This window comes from Triturus cristatus, chromosome 9 (genome assembly GCF_964204655.1).
Source record: "Triturus cristatus chromosome 9, aTriCri1.1, whole genome shotgun sequence".
NCBI classification, from domain to species: Eukaryota; Metazoa; Chordata; class Amphibia; order Caudata; family Salamandridae; genus Triturus; species Triturus cristatus.
Genome location: NC_140592.1, coordinates 83,680,105 through 83,702,417, shown reverse-complemented (window position 1 = coordinate 83,702,417; position 22,313 = coordinate 83,680,105).

The following is a 22,313-nucleotide window of genomic DNA, read 5'->3' as shown; positions in this document are numbered from 1 at the left end:
TAGACTCCAAATGGGAGAGTGTGCGCCGACATTGAAAGCTATTCGGAAAAGGGCACGTTAAACAGTGTGATAGTTTAGGACATGATATGCACTGCAACAAACATACAATAAATTAAACAACCCCCCCGTCGACCCACCTACCACACCAACCCCTCAAACAGGTTGTGTATACCCTTTGCATCCCATAGTGAACAGAAGCCCTAAGCACGTAGGGCTGACGGGAATCATCCCAGGGGGGCGAGGAGTCGCCGGCTTACTGCCCTGTCATGATGACGACAGGGTGGTTGGGTAGAATTATGCACCACCCGGAGGGACATGTAAACAGTTGGCGGTAGGAACAATTTGTAAAGCGGCCCACAGAGGGCCCTGGCTAGCTACCCGGGAAAGTGCCTCAACAGGTAAATACATTAGTCATTGTCTCTTAGCTGACTGTCCGGTGATGCCGCTGCCACAGAATCTTTCAACTGTTGTTTTCCAAATTTCAGGGCGGCACTAGCCTCCGTGAAGATTATGGGTTTGCCTGCCGTCTGTACCCTCAATTTTACTGGATAGAGCATGGCATATTTGGTGCCTGATTTTTGGAATAGCTTTTTAGCGGGAATGAATTTGCGGCGGGCAGCTTCAACAGCCTGTGTAAAATCCGGATAGAAGGCGATGCTGTTACCTTGATGTTGAATTTCCCCTTTTTCACGGGCAAGCCGGAGCACAGCATCTCTGTAGTTTAGTAGGCGGGCTAGTATAGGTCTCGGCCTGGGGGGGGGCCTGGGACCCAGAGTGTGATGTGCTCTTTCCACTAGGAACATTTCGGACAGTCCTGAACCAAACAGTTCTCTCAGTAATTGTTCTATGTATTGTTCCATATTGGCAATGTTTCGTCGATTCCGGAATGCCCGTGATGCATACGTTGTTCCTTCTTGACCGCGCTTCAAGGTCTTCATTGTGCATTTTGATTACTTCTAGCACCTTGTCCATACGGAGCAGTCGTTCGCGCGTCTCCACCTGACGGTCATCGGAGTCGGAAACCCTTGTTTCCAGTGTGTCAAAGCGTGATTCGTGCTTGTCCACCCTTTGGGAGACGTGATCCATACGCAGTGCTAGAGAGTCTAGTTTAGAGTCTATGTCGCGTAGACTGACCTTGACCTCCCTCAGCATAGTTTTTATGTCCTCCTCCTGGTCTGGTTCAAGTGCGTTTCCGGCACCACCGTGATCGGTGTAGACCCCATTTCTTGTAGCTGTGTGGCGCGCTTTTCAAATATGATCTTGGCCTGTTTGTTGTCAGGTTTGCCCATTGCGACGTCATGGAAGTTACTTGCGTGTTGGGATAGGGTTCTGTGTTTGGTATGCGAGCGGTATGGGGCGAGGTGGAGAGCCCGCGTCTGGATGTCTTGTCAATATTGGGGCTCCCCTTTTGGAGTTGACGCACGGCTCACTGGAACCCACCGTGCCCTCTCCGCTGAACCGCGACGCCGACGCTATTGACTTCTTAGGGTGCTGCAATTGGTTAATGAACCCAATGTACCTGCAGTGCAATGTCCGGTTCTGTATTTGATGTGCAAGCTGTATGGGGCGGGGTGGAGGACCTCTGTCCAGATGTCTTGTCTGCAATGATGCGTTTGCCACTTACATTATGGCGCCGCAGGCTGGTCAGCAGGTAAGTTTCAGGGTGTTTGCCTGAAGGTGCCCGCAGCAGCGGTTTACTCTTGGTATTGGGGCCGCGCAGACTGACCTCAGTTATCACCTTTATTGCCTCACTATAATCGACATGTGTTGCCCTGCCAGTAGCGAAGAGAGTCCAGATTGACAGTTGATCTCACCACGGTTCTGCTTCAGGATTCCTCCACCCAGTATCAGTGTGAACCTGACACACCTGCAATGCATTTACCGGATCTGCAGTGGTGGTTTGTGCGAGGCGGGGAGTACTTCCTTCATTTTCTCCCTTATACTCAGTACGGCGTACAGTCGGGTGTCGCAGCCGGCCAAGTGCGGGGGGATTGTGGAGTGCTGAGGAGCGCGATCTTCCCACCTTGATTGGTAAATCTTTGGGCCTACGTACGTGTCTTCAATGTTAAGGCCTGCTGTAGTTAAGGACCTCGCCCCAGCGCAGAGGCCTCCCGGCCCGGGGAGGACTCCGCCGGCAGCCGCTGGTGTTCACAGTGTTCTCACTCGGTGCGCAGTTTAGCCCCAGGCTACTCGCGTCTGCTTTGTCCCTCGTCTCTAGAGGGGACAACAGTGGGATCTTCGGATTGCGCACCGCACCACCCGTGTCCCTGACCAGTCCTGCAACCCCTCACTGATATTTACGGGGATTCCCGCCTCCTCCGTTCTCGTCTGTCTCCGTCTGGGGCACGGTTGATCACTCCTCCTGCGATCGCCACTCAACTCCGCTCCGGTGGGCGTCTAATTGTCCGAAGACCGCAGGCGGGTCACACACCTAGATGGGCGCTGTGTACAGCAGCGGAACTCGGCCACGACGATCCTCCGGCAGCAACCTTGCGGATCCGCCCAGCCGCATCTGTTCTCTGCACGTCCGCCCCTCAGCCCAGGCCTCAGGACCACGAGGCTTCGTCGCGCGGCGTGCTGCTATTCTCAGATTCGTCGCAGGTATCAAACTGCTCCGCTTCAGTCTGGCAATCCGCTCCCACTGTTGGAATGCATGGATGGGTGGTATTCACTGGGATAATTGACGGATTATGCACCCGGCCGGTAGAGCCACTTAAGCAGGCGGCCCTTTTGCTGCACGGCTCGGCCACGCCCCCACACATGTCAAATCTTGACCCCAAAACTCTTACTCTTTTCATGAATTAAAAATATGAATACAATAAATTAGTGAGAGAGAAGGCGGAGGTCTGGATAAACAAATAAAAAAGTCTCAGACTGAGTGAGTCTAATAGGGCAGGGAAAATGTTAGCCTCATACCTGAAACACAAACGGAAGCAAAAGCAGATTAGCTTGATTACGGATAAACTGAATAACATTTAAACCGATCCACAAAAGATCTTAGATGTTTTTAAAGAGTTTTATGAGGCCTTATACAATGTCAACTGTCTGATCTCACCAGAGTCATACAGATCCTATTTAGATCAACTCAATCTCCGTCAATTCTCCCCTGAAAATAGAGCGAAAGTCAACTCTCCAATAAATGCAGACAAAATATTAAAAGCGATTAAATCCCTTAAAGCAAACCAAGCCCCTGGACCTGAAGGCTTTTCAGCAAATCTTTTCAAGACGTTTGGACACACACTTCTTACATTATTGAGCCTCGTCCATCATTTTATAGAATCTGGTACCGCTTCAGGAACAGCTGGCGAGGCAAATATCGTGAAAATCCCCAAAGATGGCAAAGACCTTAACAAAGCAAATAACTATAGGCTGATCTCCCTAATTAACCTAGATGCAAAGATATACGCCAAAATCTTATCTAAACGCCTAGAACCTCTCCTCCCTGGTGACTCACAGGTGGGCTTTATGAAGGGCAGCATGTCAAATGATAACACACGATTACTTTGCTATATGCTAGAAAGAGGGAAAACATACATTTCAGAAAGTGTGGCCATCACACTTGATGCCGAAAAGGCTTTCAGTAAGGTTTCCTGGGTCTTTCTTAAGGAAACTTTAACAAAAATCAATCTCGGGGAAAACTTTATCAAAATGGTCAAAATGGCCCTGTATAATAATCCCAACGCTAGAGTGAGTTCTGGGGGCCTTCTCTCGACATCCTTCAAACTGGGGAAGGGAGCCAGACATGGATGCCCGCTCTCCCCTTCCCTGTTTATTCTCACACTAGAACCGCTTCTCCACAGCATCCACAAGAACAGGTCCATATCTGGGGTCAATTTCAAGGATGCAACAGTGAAGGTGGCGGCATACACGGATGACGATTTGGTAGTGAGAGAGAACGCTTGCCCATCCATTGAGGCACTCATTAATACGATCAAGGATTACGTTTTGGTTGCAGGATTCTGGCCTGGCAGACTGATTATTTAAAATATCCAGGTATGGAATTTGGCATAGATTCAATCGACCTCCTATTGCATAAAGAGAAATTGTCCCCATCAAAAAATTTAAAAAACTCCTTGAATCCTGGAACCCTAAATTGATTACATGGTAGGGATGTATCGAAACCATAAAAATGATGATTGGTCTGCACTTACAAGTTCCGCTTACGAGTTTGCTGTAATGGCGGGCTGCATATTCAGCATACTCTGCAGACTCCGCACGCAAAAGTAGGGCCACTGTGTGGTAACACCCTGCCAATTCCAATATAATAAAAAATTCATCTCCCAAGAATGGGAAATAGTTGTGCGGTACCATTTTTACCAAACTGAACTCTGCATGGTTTTCCCGGTTCTTGGGAATTTAATCCTCTGCTCAGAGCAGGTGGTAAATATGAACTGGGGGCTTGGGTGGCAGATGCTGGGTGGGGATTGAGGAAGGAAATAGCTGAGAGGGTGGGGAGGGAAGTGGTAAAGTGTGCCCTGGCTTGCTTGTGCAGGGTGGAGGACAGAGGCATGGATGCTGTTACCAGGGGTGTAGTTTCAGGGGGGGTGTTGGGGATGTGACACCCCCAAATAAATACATTCTTTCAAGTTGGGTCTGGGGGCCCCGAGTCGGGTCTTCTATGCCTTTGTTGGTTTTTCTCATCATCCTCGTTTGAGTAAACGTTTTTTTTTCTAAAAAGGAGCTTAGAAAGAGGCCCACCTAAACCTTGGGCATCCCACCACCCTATTGCATACTGTTTTTTATTTGGAAAATTTGCTATTCGCCTCACCACTCCACACGACCCACGCCCCAAATCTCACTGACTCAGCTCCACCCCTGGTTGTTATAGCCAACGCCTGAAATGATTACATCTGTTTGGCCTCTAAAATCAGGTCTGGTGTTCCCACACCTGGAAAATCTGAGTGCAAGAACACCCGATCACTTGTGATTGAGTGGAGCAGATTTCCACATGGGAATTCTGCTCTGCCCTGCTCGTAAACTAACCCAGAGTACACTAATTGCCTTGGAAAGGTTTTTAGTAGGCCTGGGCCAAAATTCCGTTCCGTTCGCGGAAATTGCGATAATTTGGCATTTTCGCGTTCCGCGGAAAGCGTGAAAATGTCAAAATTTCCGCATTCCGCAGCTTAGCGATAATTTGTTTCTTGCTCGCGCTGTAAAATAATACATTCTCGCGTGCGTGCGATCGCCTTACCTGAATCCCCGCGTTCGCCGACAAGTTTTCCCGATCCGGTCGCATTCTCCACGAGATGTTGGATTGTTGGTAGCCATTTGCACTGTCTCGCGACAGTTCGCGCCTGCAGTAACGTCATCGCCGCGCGATCACGTCTTTCTTCTCGTGATCATGCACCGCGAGACAAGTGAAAACAAGATGGTCGCGCCCGCGAGCAACCGCATGGGTAAGTTGGCGAGCCACGACCACGCAGAAAATACCGCGAACGGGCGGGAAAAAAACTTCCGCATCTCCGCGATATTTCCGCGTGTTTGCGGAGATTTTTAACATTTTCGCGATAATTTGCGAAAGTGAATTTCGCAGATTCCGCCCACCCCTAGTTTTTAGACGTGGGTCTTGAAGCAACAACTTCTAGCTGACAACAAGTATCTTTTCAGAGTCTGTTTTGTGAAAGCTTGGAGTGACTCGGAGCTGAGAGGATTTCCAAGTCAAATGCTCTGCTCAGTGTCTATCCTGACAGTTCTCACAGCCTCATCCCTGCCTGGACGTGGGAGAAAGTCTATAGTCCTAGCATTTTCCCCATTGCTCCCAATCTTTGTTTATTAAATCTACCTGTGTCTGTTTTCATGACATCTACAGGTAGTTGTGGGAAGTGAGGGATGGAAGTCGGGATGGTATAGTTTCTTTGCTGTGAGCCTTACTCTGTCTACGAGGTGTATCCTTGTGTTTTTAATGGAAAGGTAAATCAATAAAAAAGAAAATATAAATGTCTGTATTTCTGTAGCCTACAGTGTCTTTCGACACTCACTTGCACATATTAGCCTAACAATATTAAACAGATGTGGCATTAGCTTTGTAGCTAAAATGCTAATGGCACTGCCAGGGAAAATAAGTATATAAAACAGTGATGGATGAAATGCTTGGATTAATCTCAGCCACTGGTAATCGCCAGAGCCAGACTGGGAACCCAAAGCAGCCCTGGCAAATTTTGTCAGACCAGCCCCCGCACGATGCATAACGAGTCCAGTGAGCGAGCCTGACCGCTACAAAGAAAGTTTTGGGGGAAATGGTGCATTCTACAACACAGTTGTCATTATATATTCAATTGTATTAGCTTTAAAAGCACAGTAAATAATGACCTTACTGTGCACTAGGATACAATAGTTTTTTGGGGGGCTCTTCAATGATTCCCTCACTATCACCCTCCAACAGTGCTTCTCATATCTCCATAGCCCCTCTCTCACATGCATTTCATTTGTTTTATAGCACCTTTCATACCAGTATAGGGGGTCAGAGCACTTAACATCACACGCACATACAGAGAAAAGGAATCACACATGTAAATCAGTATATAGAAAATGTTACATAAGGCAAGGAGGACTACAAGGTGTAGAATTCGCATGTCATCCATACTGGTAGGCATTGCCTGGAGAAGCACAAACGCATGAATCATAACATACCACAGTGGTTAGGGTTGACTTTAACAAAAAGAATTTGTTCCTACCCAAACAAACCTTTTTTTAGTAACTTTCGAACCTATACCATGCAGTTTCCATGCAGCTCTTTGATGACAGCTCATAGCTCACTGTGCTAGATTATTTATGATTGTAACTTATGAACTGCACAGTAACGAAAGAACCTCTGTAACAAAAGCAGTAACCCACTGAGGTATGCACATAAAACATTGTTCTTTGAAATGCATGGTATACAGTTCTTTGCAGCAGGCATATTAACCCGCTGGGCTACCTAAGATGAGTCAAAACTGCCATAGACAAAACTCCAATCTCTCTCCAGCAGATACATTATTCACCAGAGTTATCTTGACACATTCAATATTGCCTGAAAACTGCTGGGTATACAAGGAACTTTGCAGTGCTTTTAAAACTACTACAAAACTAGCCCCCACCCTTCCAGCCTCCCGGGGAAATGCCTGATGCCCAGTACGGCCAGTCCAGCCTTGGTAGTCACTTGGTAGGCACTTGGGCCACATCCCAATCCATTGTTATTCTGCACACCATGCCACCTCCGCTTGGATGAGGGTCCCGTGAATACCGTGTCACTGGAACCAAGCTGTACCTAGCTGATGAGCCCATAACTAGGGCGAAACCAGTCCTGGGTTGCTTGTACTCCGGTTCAGGAAGGACCTGGCTTGGCAGTTCGAGCTGGATTATTCCGATTGGTGCAGGGTCAGGACTGATTTGCATATTGCTGGGTCCAAACTGAGGTGACATGGTGTGCAGAATAACGAAGGTTTGGATGTGGCCCGAGTAATTACCAGTGGCTAGCTTAAGTCAAGCATTCCATCATTCACTTTTTTGTATACAGTAGTGCATTGCCTAAAAGAAGGACAGGTATGTCCAGACGTAGGTCCTGTGCACACTGTGTCACTAGAACCAAGCTGTACCTGGCTGATGAGACCATCACTAGGGCAAACCCGGTCCTGGTTGCTTGTGTTCCTGTTCAGGGAGGACCTGGCTTGCCAGTTCCAGCAGGACTGTTCCAATTGGAGCAAGGACAAGACTGATTTGCATATGGCTGGGTCCCGGAGGTGACATGGTGTACAAAATAACTATGGCTTGGATTGCGGCCCGAGTGATCGTCAGTGGCTGAGATTAATTCAAGCATTCCATCCATCACTTTTTTTAATACTGTAGTGTGTCACCCTAAGAGGGGCTGGTATGCGAAAACTTTGTACCTCTTCACACTGTGTTACAGGAACCAAGTTGCACCTGGCTGATGAGCCCATAACTAGGGTGAAACCAGTCCTGGGTTGCTTGGGTTCCAGTTCAGGCTCGACTGTTCTGAGGCTGGAGCAGAGTCAAGACTGGCCTGCATATGGCTGGGTCCAAACTGAGGTGACATGGTGTGCATATTAACAATAGATTGGGATGCAGCCCTGAGTAATTACCAGTGGCTGAGATTAATTCAAGCATTCCATCCATCACTTTTTTTGTATACTGTAGATTGCCAGGGAAAAGGCAAAATTCCCATCAGGCACCCTCCATATCGATGCACCAGGCCATTTAACCAGGGGTCTCCAATTGGTCCATCATGAGCTACCAGTAACTGGAACATGATAACTGTCAGCTTGAATGAGAATTTATACCTGCCCATCTGCTAACGCAATACTTCTTTCTTTTTCTCCTTTCTTTTTCCCATTCTGTCTTTCTTTGTTTTGGTTTGTTTCTTTTTTCATGCCTCCTTTCTTTCTCCCCTTCCTGCATTTGTTCTTCTCGCTTCTTTCTTGCTTGTTCTTCCTTCTTTCTTTCCTTTCTCTTTCCTTCTCCACTTCTTTTTCTTTCTATATTGCCTTCTTTTAGTTTTTCTTTTTCTCTCTCCCCTGCCATTCTATTTTTCATTCCTTGTTTCTTGCTTTCTTTCACTACTCTTCTATTCCTCCTTTCTTTCTCTATTTTTTTGCCTGCTCTTCTTTTTCTTTCCTGTTTTTTTATTATGTTCCCTACTCTTTCCACCTCTTTCTTTTGTTTTCTTTCCCTTTTTATCTTTCTTTCCTCTCTCTCTGCCTTGCTCTTTCCTACACTGTTTACTTTTCCATGTTTTGTTCTTTCTACTACATTATTTCTCTCTGTTCCATGTTCCTTTTATCTTCCTTTCTTTTTCATTTTTATCTGCTACTTTATTCTCCCTTCTTTTGCTCCTTTCTGTTAATTTTTTTATTTGTTTCTTTCAGACTTCTATTTTTCTCTGATGCAGTCCTACTTATTTCTTCACTTTCTAGTGATTATGACCACAAAGAGACACGCACATCTCCGGTCTTGCTTCTGCAGATGCAGGGGATTCATGCGAGGAAGGGAGAGGTGAAGTGAAGTGAAGATGTCTTTAGGGTTATTAGAGGTGGATTCGGTCTTTGAGGTATGTTGACCTTGTGTTGTGGAAGGCTTTGTAGGCGTGGATGAGCAGCTTGAATTTACAGCGTTTCTGGATGGGTAGCCAGAGCGGATCAGTGAGGTAGAGAGTGGTGTAAGTGCTTTTGGGGACGTCTAGGATGAGTCTGACTGCAGTGTTCTGGGTGGTCTGTGATCTTTTTGTGAGTTGGTTGTGATGCAGACGCAGAGTGTGTTGCCGTAGTACAGTCTGCTGGTTATGAGAGCCTGGATGACCGTGTCTCATGTGTGCTTGGAGAGACATTTGAAAATCCTGCAAAGCATTATAAGGGTGTGGAAGCAAAATGTGATCACAGCATTGACTGGTTTGTTCATCTTGAGTTTGTTGTCAAGGACAGTGCTGAGGTTTCTGGTGTGCTCTGTAGGGGTGGGCATGGGTCCCAGGTCAGGTGACCACCAGGAGGAGTCCCAGGAGGAGCTTTTTCTTCTGAAGATCAGGATCTCTGTCTTAAGTTTGAGGCACTTCCCAAGCATCCAGCAGGCCACGTCGGACATACAGGTGCTGAGTTTGGTCCTGGTGGCATTGTTCGGGTCAGTGAGGGATAGGATAAGCTAAGTGTCATCAGCAGATACCTTGGGCAGTCCTGCCATGTGCACATTCAACAGGATTGGGCTGAGGAAGGAGCCCTGGGGACTCTGCAGACAAGATTCTTGTGTTCAAAGGTATAGTGGAGAGTCTAACTCATGTCTATTAAGGAGGAAAGATGCAAACAAGTTCGTGGAAGGCCCATGGAGTCAGGCAATGAGGGTTGTACATGTGGTGAGGGAAGGGGTCTGTGGGGGACCCTGAGTAGATGGTCTTCATGAGTCTGGTGGTGTCATCCATATTGAGAGGGCTGCAGTTTATTAGGAGGTAGGTGTGCCTGGTGGTGGTGGGGGGTTGCGAGATGATGTGCTCTACCCTAGTAGTGGCCGGTGTTGTGAAGGGGCGGAGAGTCGGGCGGGGTCATGGGACAAAAATATGAATACATTTTAAAAAAACATTCCTGCAGCCGGCTGAGTCACGCCCTTCTGCTCCTCTCCTCCAGGCACAGGCTTCCAGACCCAATGGCAGCCAATCCTGACGCTGCCTTCGTGCTGCTGGTGGCAGCATGAAAGCAGCGTGAGGATTGGCCTGAGCACCACAAATTTGCACTCCCTGTGATACTGGGAACCTGTGCCTGCTCTCTCCAACCCAGCAATGCGGCTGGGTTGGAGAGAGCTTCAGTGCGCATGACTGTTTGGCCGGCCTGAGACGGCTGGTCAAAACGTCATGCACACTAACAGTGCCTACCACTCCTCCCCCTTTGCCTGTCATACCCCCTGGCCCTGCCCCCAAGACTTGGCAGGAAAGGAAAAATAAAACGATAATAAAACGTGTTTATTATCGATTTATTTTTCCTTTCCTGACGTTTTGAGATGGGACGACGCTCCTCCGCCTTAACGGAGGAGCCGTCGCTGCTCTGCGCTGGGTTGGGGTAAGAAGTTTGTGTAGATCTTGACTATTTTAAGGAAGGTTTGTGAGGGGATGATGGTGTTGGAGGCTGCTGTTGGGTTGAGGAATTCTTTAACAATGTTGAAGAGTTCTTTGCCGAAGTTGGAGCAGTGTTCAAGTCTGAGCACAAGGGCCGCTTTTCTGGCTTCTTTGATCTGTGCATAGTACCTTCGGAGTGCGGAATGTAGGTGTCTCTGGAGTTGTCGTTTCGGCTGGTTATCCATCTTCTTTTCAGTTGTTTGTAATAGGGCTTGGAGTTTCTTAGGTCTTCTGTGTACCAGCATGCTTAGGTGCGAGCTCTTGTGTGTCTGATCTTCTTCATGGGGGCCAGGGTGTTGCTGCAGTCTGAGATCCAGTTGTTGAAGGTGGATAGGTCGCTCTGTAGGTCGCCTGTGAGCATAGGCTGGTTGGATCTGAGGGTGTGGGTCCAATCTGCTTCTATTATCTTGTTCTAGTTGCGGCTAAAGTTGATGGTTGGGTTTTGGTGGGGTGGGGTGCGTTGATGTAGAAGTGTACAATGGAGTGGTCTATCCAAGTGAGCTGGATGAGGTAGCTGAAGGTAATCTTGTTAATGGCTGTAAAGACTGAGAAGGCGAGAGTGTATCCGGCGATGTGAATCGGGCCTTGTACGATCTGCGTGAGTCCGATCTTGTCGATGCTTTCTAGGATCACATTGAGAATCACCTACAAGAACTTTGTAAGCATAATTGATTCATGCATTATTCCTTCTGCTTCATTTGATCACTTACCCTGGCGTAATCTGTCAAACACGCTAAAACCAATCTGATGGCATTCTGAAACCTTACAAATCTCAACAACATAACTTTTAAATGGGTCACTGCAGCACTTCTATGCAGGGATACTATTTTTTAATGGAATAGTACCAAAACCTATCAGTAGCTGGTGTACTTTTACCGGAAAGTAGAAGAACTTCTAATAAGGGCTGGTACCCTTTAAAATGGGACAGTGACAACATTTCATAGCGGGGCTGTGGCACTATAAAGAGAATCATACCATTTGTTTGTGGCCACCCAGGAGTGTGCTTTTAGGTTCTGGGAGAATAACAGAAGGGGTCTTCCTCAGCATGGCTCATAATTTGTTCGAAAGACAATGAAGGATGTAGAAAACCTAATACGAGGTAATGTACAACAGACGGATGGATAGAGTGATCTAAGAGGATGCTGCACTACTTTGCTATTAATCCAATGTAGCTGCTACCATTTGTGTGTGGCGATTGTACCCTAGTGCACCTGCCTCCACCCATCCATCCCCTGTCTTTTGGCAAACAGAAGACGATTCTGCAGACCTCAAAGGCGGCATTTGCTGTAGTGCTTCCTTATTGTTCTGAAACTGGGGGTGGTGCTGCCGCCGTCTGCAACCAGGAACCGGACCTGCAGGGAGGGCAGCGACTGGGGATGTAGCTCATGGAGTAGCAAAATCTGCCCTACTTCCCAATTTTTGCAGTGGCAGCTGATACAAGTAATAAGTTGTGGGGCGGGGGGTGCAGGGGGAGTGGGAGGGGGCGCAGAGGTGTGTGAAGGGGGCACGGGGAGAGGGCTCTTACCTTACACTGCCAGCTGCCTCAATGCTCCTCTGCTCGGGGCACAGGCTCCCAGAGCCCCCACCCAAGCCTGACGCTACTCTCATGCAATGTATACCAAGCATGAGAGCAGCGTAGGGATTGGCCTGAGTGGGCTGCTTTGACGGTCGGTCAGGGATAGGGAACCTGGGCCTTTTCTCTACCCGGCTGTGCAGCACAGATTGGGTGGAGAAACCTAAGTGAGCATGTCCGTTTGGCCGGCCTAAGATGGCTGGCCAAACAGACATGAGTACTTACGTGCACCAACCCCTCCTCCTCGCAGTCCCTGCCCTATTTACCTGGCTCTGCCCCGCTCTATGCTCACGTCGGCTGCCAGACAGCGAAAAATAAAATGATCATAGGGCTGTTTTATTATCATTAGATTTTTCGTTTTCTGGCTTTTTGATGGGGAGGGCTGCGCTCCTCCGCCATTGTATAGGAGCCGCCGCTGTTAACTCAAGACAATATCCCACCTGCTGTGGGAGCCTAGAGATCACAAACAACAGCCCAAGGAAAAGACCAGATGCAGGGAAACACAAAGAGGCGCCAATGAGACATTGCGCACTAAACACTTAGGACAATAAAGTGCACAAGATATCTTCCCCCTCAGGGCCGGAGGTGAGGCACCTGCCGCTGCATTCCAGAAAGGTAAGGAGAGAGGCAAGGGGTGGGGAATGGCCCTAATACAAGCAGTGAGAGTACTGAACCTATGTAATGCACCCACTCACATGTTGAACCCCTGTCTCTCCTATTCAAGCTAACAGTGTCTTCCGGCACAAACTTCGAACATGAGCCTGGATCCGAGGCTTAACCTCGAGAGGACATGGTGCAGAGACCCAACACCGGACAACATGACTGCCCTCAAGCTCGCCACCCGAAAACACCACCAACTCATCCACGCCACCAAGAAAACCGCATTCAAGGAACGACTGGACAACAACGCACACAACAGCAAGGAACTCTTCAACATCGTTAAAGAGCTCTCCAACCCCAACGCCGGAAACAACGACATCACCCCTTCGCAAGACCTCTGCAACTCCCTCGCCTCCTACTTCCACAACAAGATCGCGGACATACACAACAGCTTCAGCACTCAACCGACGCACGCCACGACCGAACCACCGCCCCCCACCACCACCCTCCGCGCCTGGACCCCGATCAGCACCGAAGACACCGTCCGCACGATGAACTCCATCCACTCCGGATCTCCTACCGACCCCTGCCCTCACCACGTCTTCAACAAGGCCGACACTGTCATCGCACCCCACCTGCGGGACATCGTCAACACCTCCTTCGACACCGCTACCTTCCCGGAGAGCTGGAAGCACGCCGAACTCAGCGCTCTACTAAAGAAGCCATCAGCCGACCCCACCGACCTCAAGAACTACCGCCCCATCTCGCTGCTCCCGTTTCCTGCAAAAGTCATCGAGAAGACCGTCAACAAGCAGCTGGCCGCCTTCCTCGAGACGAACGGTTCCCTCGACCTCTCGCAGTCTGGCTTCCGGGCCAACCACAGCACCGAGACCGCCCTGATCGCAGCCACCGATGACATCCGAGCACTGCTTGACAATGGAGAAACAGCAGCCCTCATCCTCCTAGACCTCTCCGCGGCCTTCGACACTGTCTGCCACCGTACACTAGTGCAGCGACTCAGCAACGTCGGAATCCAGGAGAAGGCACTGGAGTGGATCATCTCCTTCCTCGCCGGAAGGACACAGAGAGTCCGCCTCCCCCCGTTCAGATCTGAAGCCACCGAAGTCATCTGCGGCGTTCCTCAAGGCTCCTCGCTCAGTCCAACCCTCTTCAACGTCTACATGAGCCCCCTCGCAGACATCGCACGCCAGCACAACCTTAACATCATCTCCTACGCCGACGACACCCAGCTGATTCTCTCCCTCACCAACGACCCTGCCACCGCCAGAGCCAACCTTCACGAAGGGATGAAAGAGGTAGCCGAATGGATGAAGAACAGCCGCCTGAAACTGAACTCGGACAAGACGGAAGTCCTCATCCTGGGATCCTCACCCTCCGCCTGGGACGACTCCTGGTGGCCCCCCGCCCTAGGCAGCGCACCCAAACCAACAGACCACGCACGCAACCTGGGCTTCATCCTGGACTCCTCCCTCCCCATGACCAGACAAGTCAACGCCGTCTCCTCGTCGTGCTTCAACATCCTGCGCATGCTACGCAAGATCTTCCGGTGGATCCCCACCGAGACCAGGAAGACGGTCACCCAGGCCCTCGTCACCAGCCGTCTGGACTACGGCAACTCCCTCTACGCCGGAACCACCGCCAAACTCCAGAAGAGACTCCAGCGAATCCAGAACGCCTCAGCACGACTCATCCTGGACATCCCCCGTCGCAGCCACATCTCCGGACACCTGAGAGACCTGCACTGGCTCCCGGTCAACAAGAGAATCACCTTCCGACTCCTCACCCACGCACACAAAGCCCTACACAACCAAGGCCCAGGATACCTCAACAGCCGCCTCAACTTCTACGCTCCCAAACGCCAGCTTCGATCGACCGGCCACGCCCTCGCCGCCATCCCCCGCATCCGAAGAGCCACCACAGGGGGACGGTCCTTCTCCTACCTCGCCGCCAAGACATGGAACTCCCTCCCGACCCACCTCCGCCTGACCCAGGACCACCTCGCCTTCAGGAAGCAACTCAAGACCTGGCTGTTCGAGCAGTAGCGGACCCCCCTCCCCCAGCACCTTGAGACCCTCTGGGTGAGTAGTGCGCTATATAAATGCTTTGATTGATTGATTGATTGAACACCTGGGTGTAAGTTTGGGCAGCCAAAAAACAGTATGTCTACCACGCTGTCTATAATGGTCCCACAGGGAAAAAGATCAGCCTAGACTATATTTCTCCCTTAGCAGCTGACCCTCTCAGAGATGTATCCTCCAAAAACCAGTGAATCTTCCCAAATTGACTGTCATTAACCATGAATAGGAACAGGAAAAACAAGGAGATCAACTAGACAGGGGCACAATAATACCTGAGATATGTCAGAAGATCCACTCAATTACCTCAATACTGATGGTGATGAATTGGATAGTAATCAATTGAGCTTCTAAAGATGGGCCCTATTGTACCCTTAAACAGAGTAACTAGGCGTTCGCAAAACGCCATATGCTAAAGGATACACAGCTTACGGAGAGATAATACTGGGGCTTAACGCTGACCTAAGAGCACAAACGGGCCACAAATAAAGAATCCCCCTATAGGATTGGCATGATAAAAATGAGTGCATTTTGTAGTGTCTAGACTAACTGAGGTAAAAGTGAGCCCAGCAGGATAGGGGAGAAGCTAGGTAAGAGAAAGAGAAAGTGTGACTTAAGAATGAGTGACCAGCTAGAGAGAAGAAAATGAGACCGGAAGAAAGGGATAGAGAGGAAGAGACAACATAGAAAGATAGATCAAAGAAAAGAAGCGTCCATTGCTCAAGACGCTCCAGTTAGAGAAAACCAAGGAAGCACCTGTAAAAATAACCCTTGTAACACCTGTAGAATAACATCCCTTTACTACTTCACATCCCTAAGGACCTAGTTCTGAACCACATGCGCTGGGCTGACAACATTATTTGGAATTATTGCTTTGAGGTAGCATGTGCCAAAAGGAATTTAAGGGAGTTTGAGAAAGAGGCTGCTCTGCTGAACAGATTACTGCTATAGCAGGAAAGGAATGTGTGGTGGAATTGAATGACAGTGATGCAACAAGGATTAATGCATGAAGGATGCTTTAAATATGACATTTTGAATGACCCATGCTCAATACTACAAAAACATTAAAAGCGCTGAGAAGATGTTGAATGTAAATGAGCTATTTATGGCTAGCACTCATAATGGTATGTGTGGAACATATGAAGGTGCAGAAGACATCCTCCATGAGGAGTTGTTTCACCTGCTGTTTGTTCTGCAATGTTTAGGTGATTGCCAGTGAAGCCCAGTCTGAATTTGCCTGATTTGCAGATCGCGGATCCCAAGAAACTTGCACCACAATCTGACAAGTGGATCCGACTGTACCAGCCCAGTTGTGGGCTGTGATGATTCAAGAAGCTGGATCACTACACCAAGGTCCCACTGAGTTTCACTCGTCTGTTTCACAGAGACTGAGGATGGCTAAGATGCATCACAGGAGTACTGTGGGCTCTCGCCTGAGGCCAGGATAACAGGTTTCTCCCTGCAAGTATTAGGGTAAGACCAAAGGGAACTGATTGTGCACGGTTATCTGCACCTGAGTCTAATTCATGCCTCTACCAAAGACTGCTGGGAACTACAAATTCTTGTTGGGTCACTCAGGTGGGAGAGAGCAGGTGTAGTGTCAGGGGTTTCACTCTGTGTTCATAGCTTGATAGTGTAGTATTTGGTTCTGCAGTGTGATTACAAATACTTTAGTTTCCAAAAAGACAAACACTGGGCTGGACCTCAAATATTGTGTCTGTTGATTATAGAGTTCTGAGTCCTTGGCCCCTACACTGTCTCCCAGAGAAGCCTGCCAATACTCACCCTCACTACCCCGCGAGTCAAGTGGGAAAAGGGTTGCACTGCGCTCAGTTTGCAGAGCAATAGTAGGACAGGCCCCAAGACACAAGCAGCAAACAACCTCAATCACCGATTTGGGGTACAACATCCCTTCGGCCCTGTGACCCAATTTATCACCCCTTTCCAAACAGAGTCTGACAGAAGAAGTGCATCTCCAGCGATTAGGGCATTACAGGCACCCTGCAAGAGATCCTACATGCAGTCTGGTATTTGTCTGGTCCTGGATCTCTGGTGGGAGTGTGGAAGTAGTTGTCACAGCCACTGGTGGAGAACCAAGTGCCATATGTGCAGATGCATGGCAACACATTACAACAGGTCTGAGGAGCAGATTGGGTGTAGACTGTAACCATAACAAATAAAATGCAAAGCATTCCAATACATCAATTCAAGTTTTGTTTTTTTAAAGGCGAAATGCTATCAGACAAACACATTTATTCTGGCTCACCACCTTGTAGTACTCCAAGGCACACAATGCAACTGGGAATTATTTAGGTAGAGTTACACAGTTCTGATTTTTGTTTTGTACTAAAAGCATCTTAAAAATTGTGCGCTTTGGTACTAGTGAGACTCTTTTCAGTGCTTTATTCCATACCAGTTTTAACTTCAACCTTCATTGAAACATTTATTTTTTCACTAAGCAAATATATCATTTTGTTTTCTGCAAAGAACTAACCCCAGCAAATGTTGTGTTTTTTTATCCTGGTTCTGTGTACTCATTGATATCTGTTATATTCTCAGATGAATGAAGGCTAAAGTACCCTTCAGAGAATCAAAAACACTACAAGGAGGCAATAAATATTAGTGGAGCATGAGCGGAGTTCTTGCTGTCGTTATAATAATCCACATTTGTAACGCGCAAACAATCACCCATAAGGGTCTCTAGGCGCTGTGGGCCATTAAGCAAGCTATTGCCCAGAGTCACATGGTGCTGGGCTTATCTGCCGCCGGGGATCGAACTGTGATCCCCAGATTCCGGAATCAGTCGCCCTGGCCACGGCGCCACGCCTCTTTCCAACCAGTAGCCCCAGCCCGGCCTACAGAAACTGACCACAAAAGCCCTCTTAGCCCAATAGACATTGCGAGCCTGCCTGTCTTCATTAGCCTAATAGTATGGGTATCATGAGCAATGGTATCAACGGCTGTTCAGATGTCCAGGAGCACGAGTACTCCTAAAACTCTGGCGTCCATCATGCTGCACAAATTGCCCTTTGATAATGGCATGACAAATTATAACATTAAGATTCATATACCGGTAATGCACCATATTCAATTTTATTATTTCCAACTTTATCCTTGTGGAGATATTACTTACTGAAGTTATTTTCTCTACAATGCCTTCACTGGCTACAAACAAGGCCAGATTAAGAAAAGACGACAACTCATAATAATCATGCCATCAATTATCAAGTGAGTATAGACCAGTCTCTCTGCTCCCCACCATGGCTAAAATAACGGAGAAACATGTCAATAGAGAACACTCCAGTTTAATGCAATCTCAAGATGGCTTGCATTCTTTGCAATCGGGGTTTAGGAGGGGATAAAGCACAGACAGGGCCTGCTTTAGTGCAGTGCGACCAGTGTGGCCACACTGGGTGCTGACCTTTGGAGGGGGTGCTGACCTCATGGAGGGCGATGTGTTTAGCAGAAAGTTATGATTGGAGAGATATGGGGCACTTTTGCCTGGTGGCAGAGAGAGAATCCGAGGAGGCGGTCATGGGGTGTGGGGGCACCACAAATTATTGTCGCACCGGGCACCACCAGCGCTAAAGCCGGCCCTTAGCACAGAGTCTGGCCTGCTAGGAGTCACAGAACATCTTAGACGACTCTTGGATGAGGGCGAGAAAGCCACACTGATTTTACTTGATCTCAGTGCGGCTTTCGATACTGTGTCAAATGAGAACCTTCTATAGAGGCTGGCCAAGATGGGTCTGCAGGAGATGGCCCTCACTTGGATGACATCTTTTTTAGGGGACCGATCTTGATTTGATTTGATTGATTGATTTGATTTGTGCATTTATATAGCGCACAATTGCCCTGGGTCGTCTATGCGATGATACCAGAAAATCCAGTAAGGTTGCCGATGTAACTGTAGATGAAAATGTTAGTTGGCGAAGAGCCAGGTTTTTTGCGATTTCCTAAAAGATAACAGTGTAGGGCTATTCCTTATGCAGGCTGGGAGCGAGTTCCATGTTTTGACCATCCCTAACAAGAAGCTTCTTCCACCCCATCGCGCTTTCCTGAACCTGGGAGTTTGTAGGAGCTTGCTATGCACAGATCTTAGATTTCTGGAAGGCACGTACCAGTTCAGATGTTTCTCAGAAAATGAAGACTGTCACCATGCAATGCCTTGAAAGCTAGGCATTGGGATTAAATTTGATCCTCTTGTCCACTGGGAGCCAGTGTAGGGTTCTCAGACAGTGGTAGACTGGCTGGGACTAAGGGATATCCAGCAGTAGTCTAGCTGCTGCATTTTGGAGATGCTGTAGCCTCTGTAGATACTGTGATTGGATACCCATGTCCAAAGCATTACCATAGTCCAATCAGGACAGGGCTAATGCTGTTACAAGTGTTTTTAGGGAATTTAGCAGGTTGAAAGGGCGAACTTTCCTGATTATTTTTAAGATGAAAAAGATAGTTGAGGTGAGGGTACTGATCTGATTTTTGAAGGTCTTCAAAAATGAACTCTACGTTTTTCACCTTCTGCACTGGAACTGGAAGGTCTCCCAAACTGAGGGGGCATTATCTGGGTGACCAAAAGGAGGTGTCAGTACCTAACAGAAGAACCTCTGTCTTTCCGTCGTTGAATTTCAGGCAGTTGGAACTCATCCACTGGTTGACCTGAGTCATGCAGCTATTAAATCGATCTGCTGTCTCTTCAACGTTACTTGAAGCTGACACCTCTAACTGGGTGTCACAAGCCTAGGAGACCACTGAGAAGCCAAACTGTCTGATGATTGTAGCCAGTGAAGTAACATAGAGATTGAAAAGTGTTGGGTTTCAGGGACGAGCCCTGTGGCACCCCACAGGGGAGTTTGCTGGTCTTTGCTTGTCTTTCCAGGTGTTCTCAGCCACAGCCTCACCTGATTAGCACACCCTGACATCAGGAGTTCCTCAAGGATCGTCCCTAAGTCTGGTGCTATTTACCATCTATGTTCCCCCATTAACGGACTTGGTAGAAAGTTGTGGGCTCACTTTATTTTCTACGTGGATGACACGCAAATCATCTTCTCGTTGTCACAGCGCAGAGGCACATCGCGGAGGCTCTGATCTCCTATTTGGGTGCAGTGGCACAGTGGATGAGTATCCACTCACTCAAGCACAACGGAGATAAAACCAAGGTACTGGTGCTGGGGAAGAATACATCCCTATGGGGGCCCCAACACTGGCTGGAAAGCCTTGGCTCTTTTCCATCTCCAGTGCCCATGGTGAGGAACTAGGGATTTGGGCTAGATGACAAATTATCTATGAAACCCCAGTTGACCAAGGTGGCAGCTACATGCTTCACCATCTTGAAATGGCGGCAGAAAGTCATGTGGCAGCTCCCATTTTGAGCCCAAAGGACGGTGGTACAGGCATAAATAATATTGATAATGGACTACGGCAATGTGCTTTATCTGGGAGCAGATAGAACAGCAATTAGATGGTTGCAGGTAGTCCAGAACTCGACTGCTAGGATGCTTTATAGACTCCCGAAAAACTCCTCGCCATCTGGGCCTCTACGGGAACTCCTGGCTTGAAGTGGAGAAAAGAATTCTAGTTCAAAACTCTCTGCTATGTGTACAAGATAAGAGCTGGAGTAGGGCTACAATACTTGCAAGAACTTGTTAAAGACTATCAACCTCCTCACATGCTCTGTTCAGGTGAACTGTCCTTGTGTGTGGTTCCTTTAGTCAAAAGTACTCAGATGGGCGGCCGGTCATTTGCGCTCCAGGGCCCTAAGTTGTGGAACACTCTCCCAGAATCCCTAAGAAAATGTCCTGTATTGACAATCTTTCAAAAACAACTGAAGACATGGCTGTTCTGAAGTGGTATAATAGATACAGACCTTACCTGACGTTCTAGTGCCCGGAAACCCCAATGGGGTAGCTGAGCGATACTAAATAAATAAATAAATAACTATAGCAGTTGAACGTACAAAATAAACTGAAAACACAAAAAGGGAGCTAGTATTGACCATGGGTTGCCATCCAGGTGGCATATTATATATGCCTTTTGTAGTTTAGCTGTTATAAACATCTCAAAATGGCACCATGGTGATAGCATCACAAGAAGATCATGTTTAGAGTTCAGCTGCTCTGACCATCTTAGAACGGCACCATTATGATAGCGTCACAAGAAGATCATGTTTGGAGTTCAGCTGCTCTGAACATCTTAGAACGGCACCATTGTGATAGCGTCACAAGAAGATCATTGTTGGAGTTCAGCTACTCTGAACATCTTAGTACGGCACCATGTTGACAGCATCACAAGAAGATCACATTTTTAAGGGAAATATAATGGACAGTCACAGAATGTCAACAAACCCAACCTATGGTTTGGGTGACAGGGAAATACCGGAAGACATTTCAAAGGATGACAGAAGTGGCAAAGGATCCTCCGAAACTAAATCATGAAAAAATTTCCCCATCAACGGTACCAAAAAAGAGGATAACAGTATTGTGCAGAGTCCAACAGCCAAGGAGAGAACCCCTGAAAAAAACTTCCAGCTATGAAACAGAGCGACTGCGCTCAGTAGGCAAAGAGAACTAAGCACGTCTCCCAGAGCATACAACACTACGCCTGGGTGGGTTTAAGTGCACAGATCCTCTGAACCAGGTTCTCACCAACTAAGAGTTGAAACAGATGTACTTTTTTCTGAACAAACATCTGGAACCTGGCAACCCGGCAATGAACAGCATCCTGTTATATTTAAAGATCTCAAAAGACTATCTCAATACCAGGTAATTTATATTTTTTAGAACCTTCCATCTCATCCTGTGTAATACCAATGAACAGCAAGAATTTACACCAGTAAGTCTGTGGCACTCAATGTAGTCTCAGGTTAGTAGAGTTTTATGTCAACATAGACCTCAATATTCAATTCTGAGCTTTCGTTCAATAACCCGGTACATTCTGGGATGCAGAAAGGGTACTCGTATGGTCACTAACTACTAAGAGCTGTGGTAGGGGAGTGCTAAAGTTAGCAAAAATATAATTAATACTTTTTCCTTTGTTGCTCCAGGTCTCCTTCCCAACCATTCACTTTCTCATAACCATTCCTTTCACCTGGCCTTTCTAATTTCCTGTTACAGAATGGAAAACCATAAAGAAGTCGGTGCTGCCAGTAGGTGAGCCTCGAATGACCATCGTGGCACTCTTGAGGATCCTGCTGGTCGTCTCGACATGCACCATTCGACTAGAAACCCAGTTTTCAACAGGTTATCAGTCTTGTTTACTTTTGGAGCACCACCTAGAGACCCACACACATAGGGAAATATGTTTTACAAATAACTTTGATGCGCTTTTAATTTGGTCATAGGCAAGCTAGCATAGATCTCATCATTGTATGGGAAAGGGGGAAGTTTGCTCCTTTGACCAGCATATTCATCCGGGTGACAAAGGACATTCCCAAATCAAACAACGACCAGATATATCA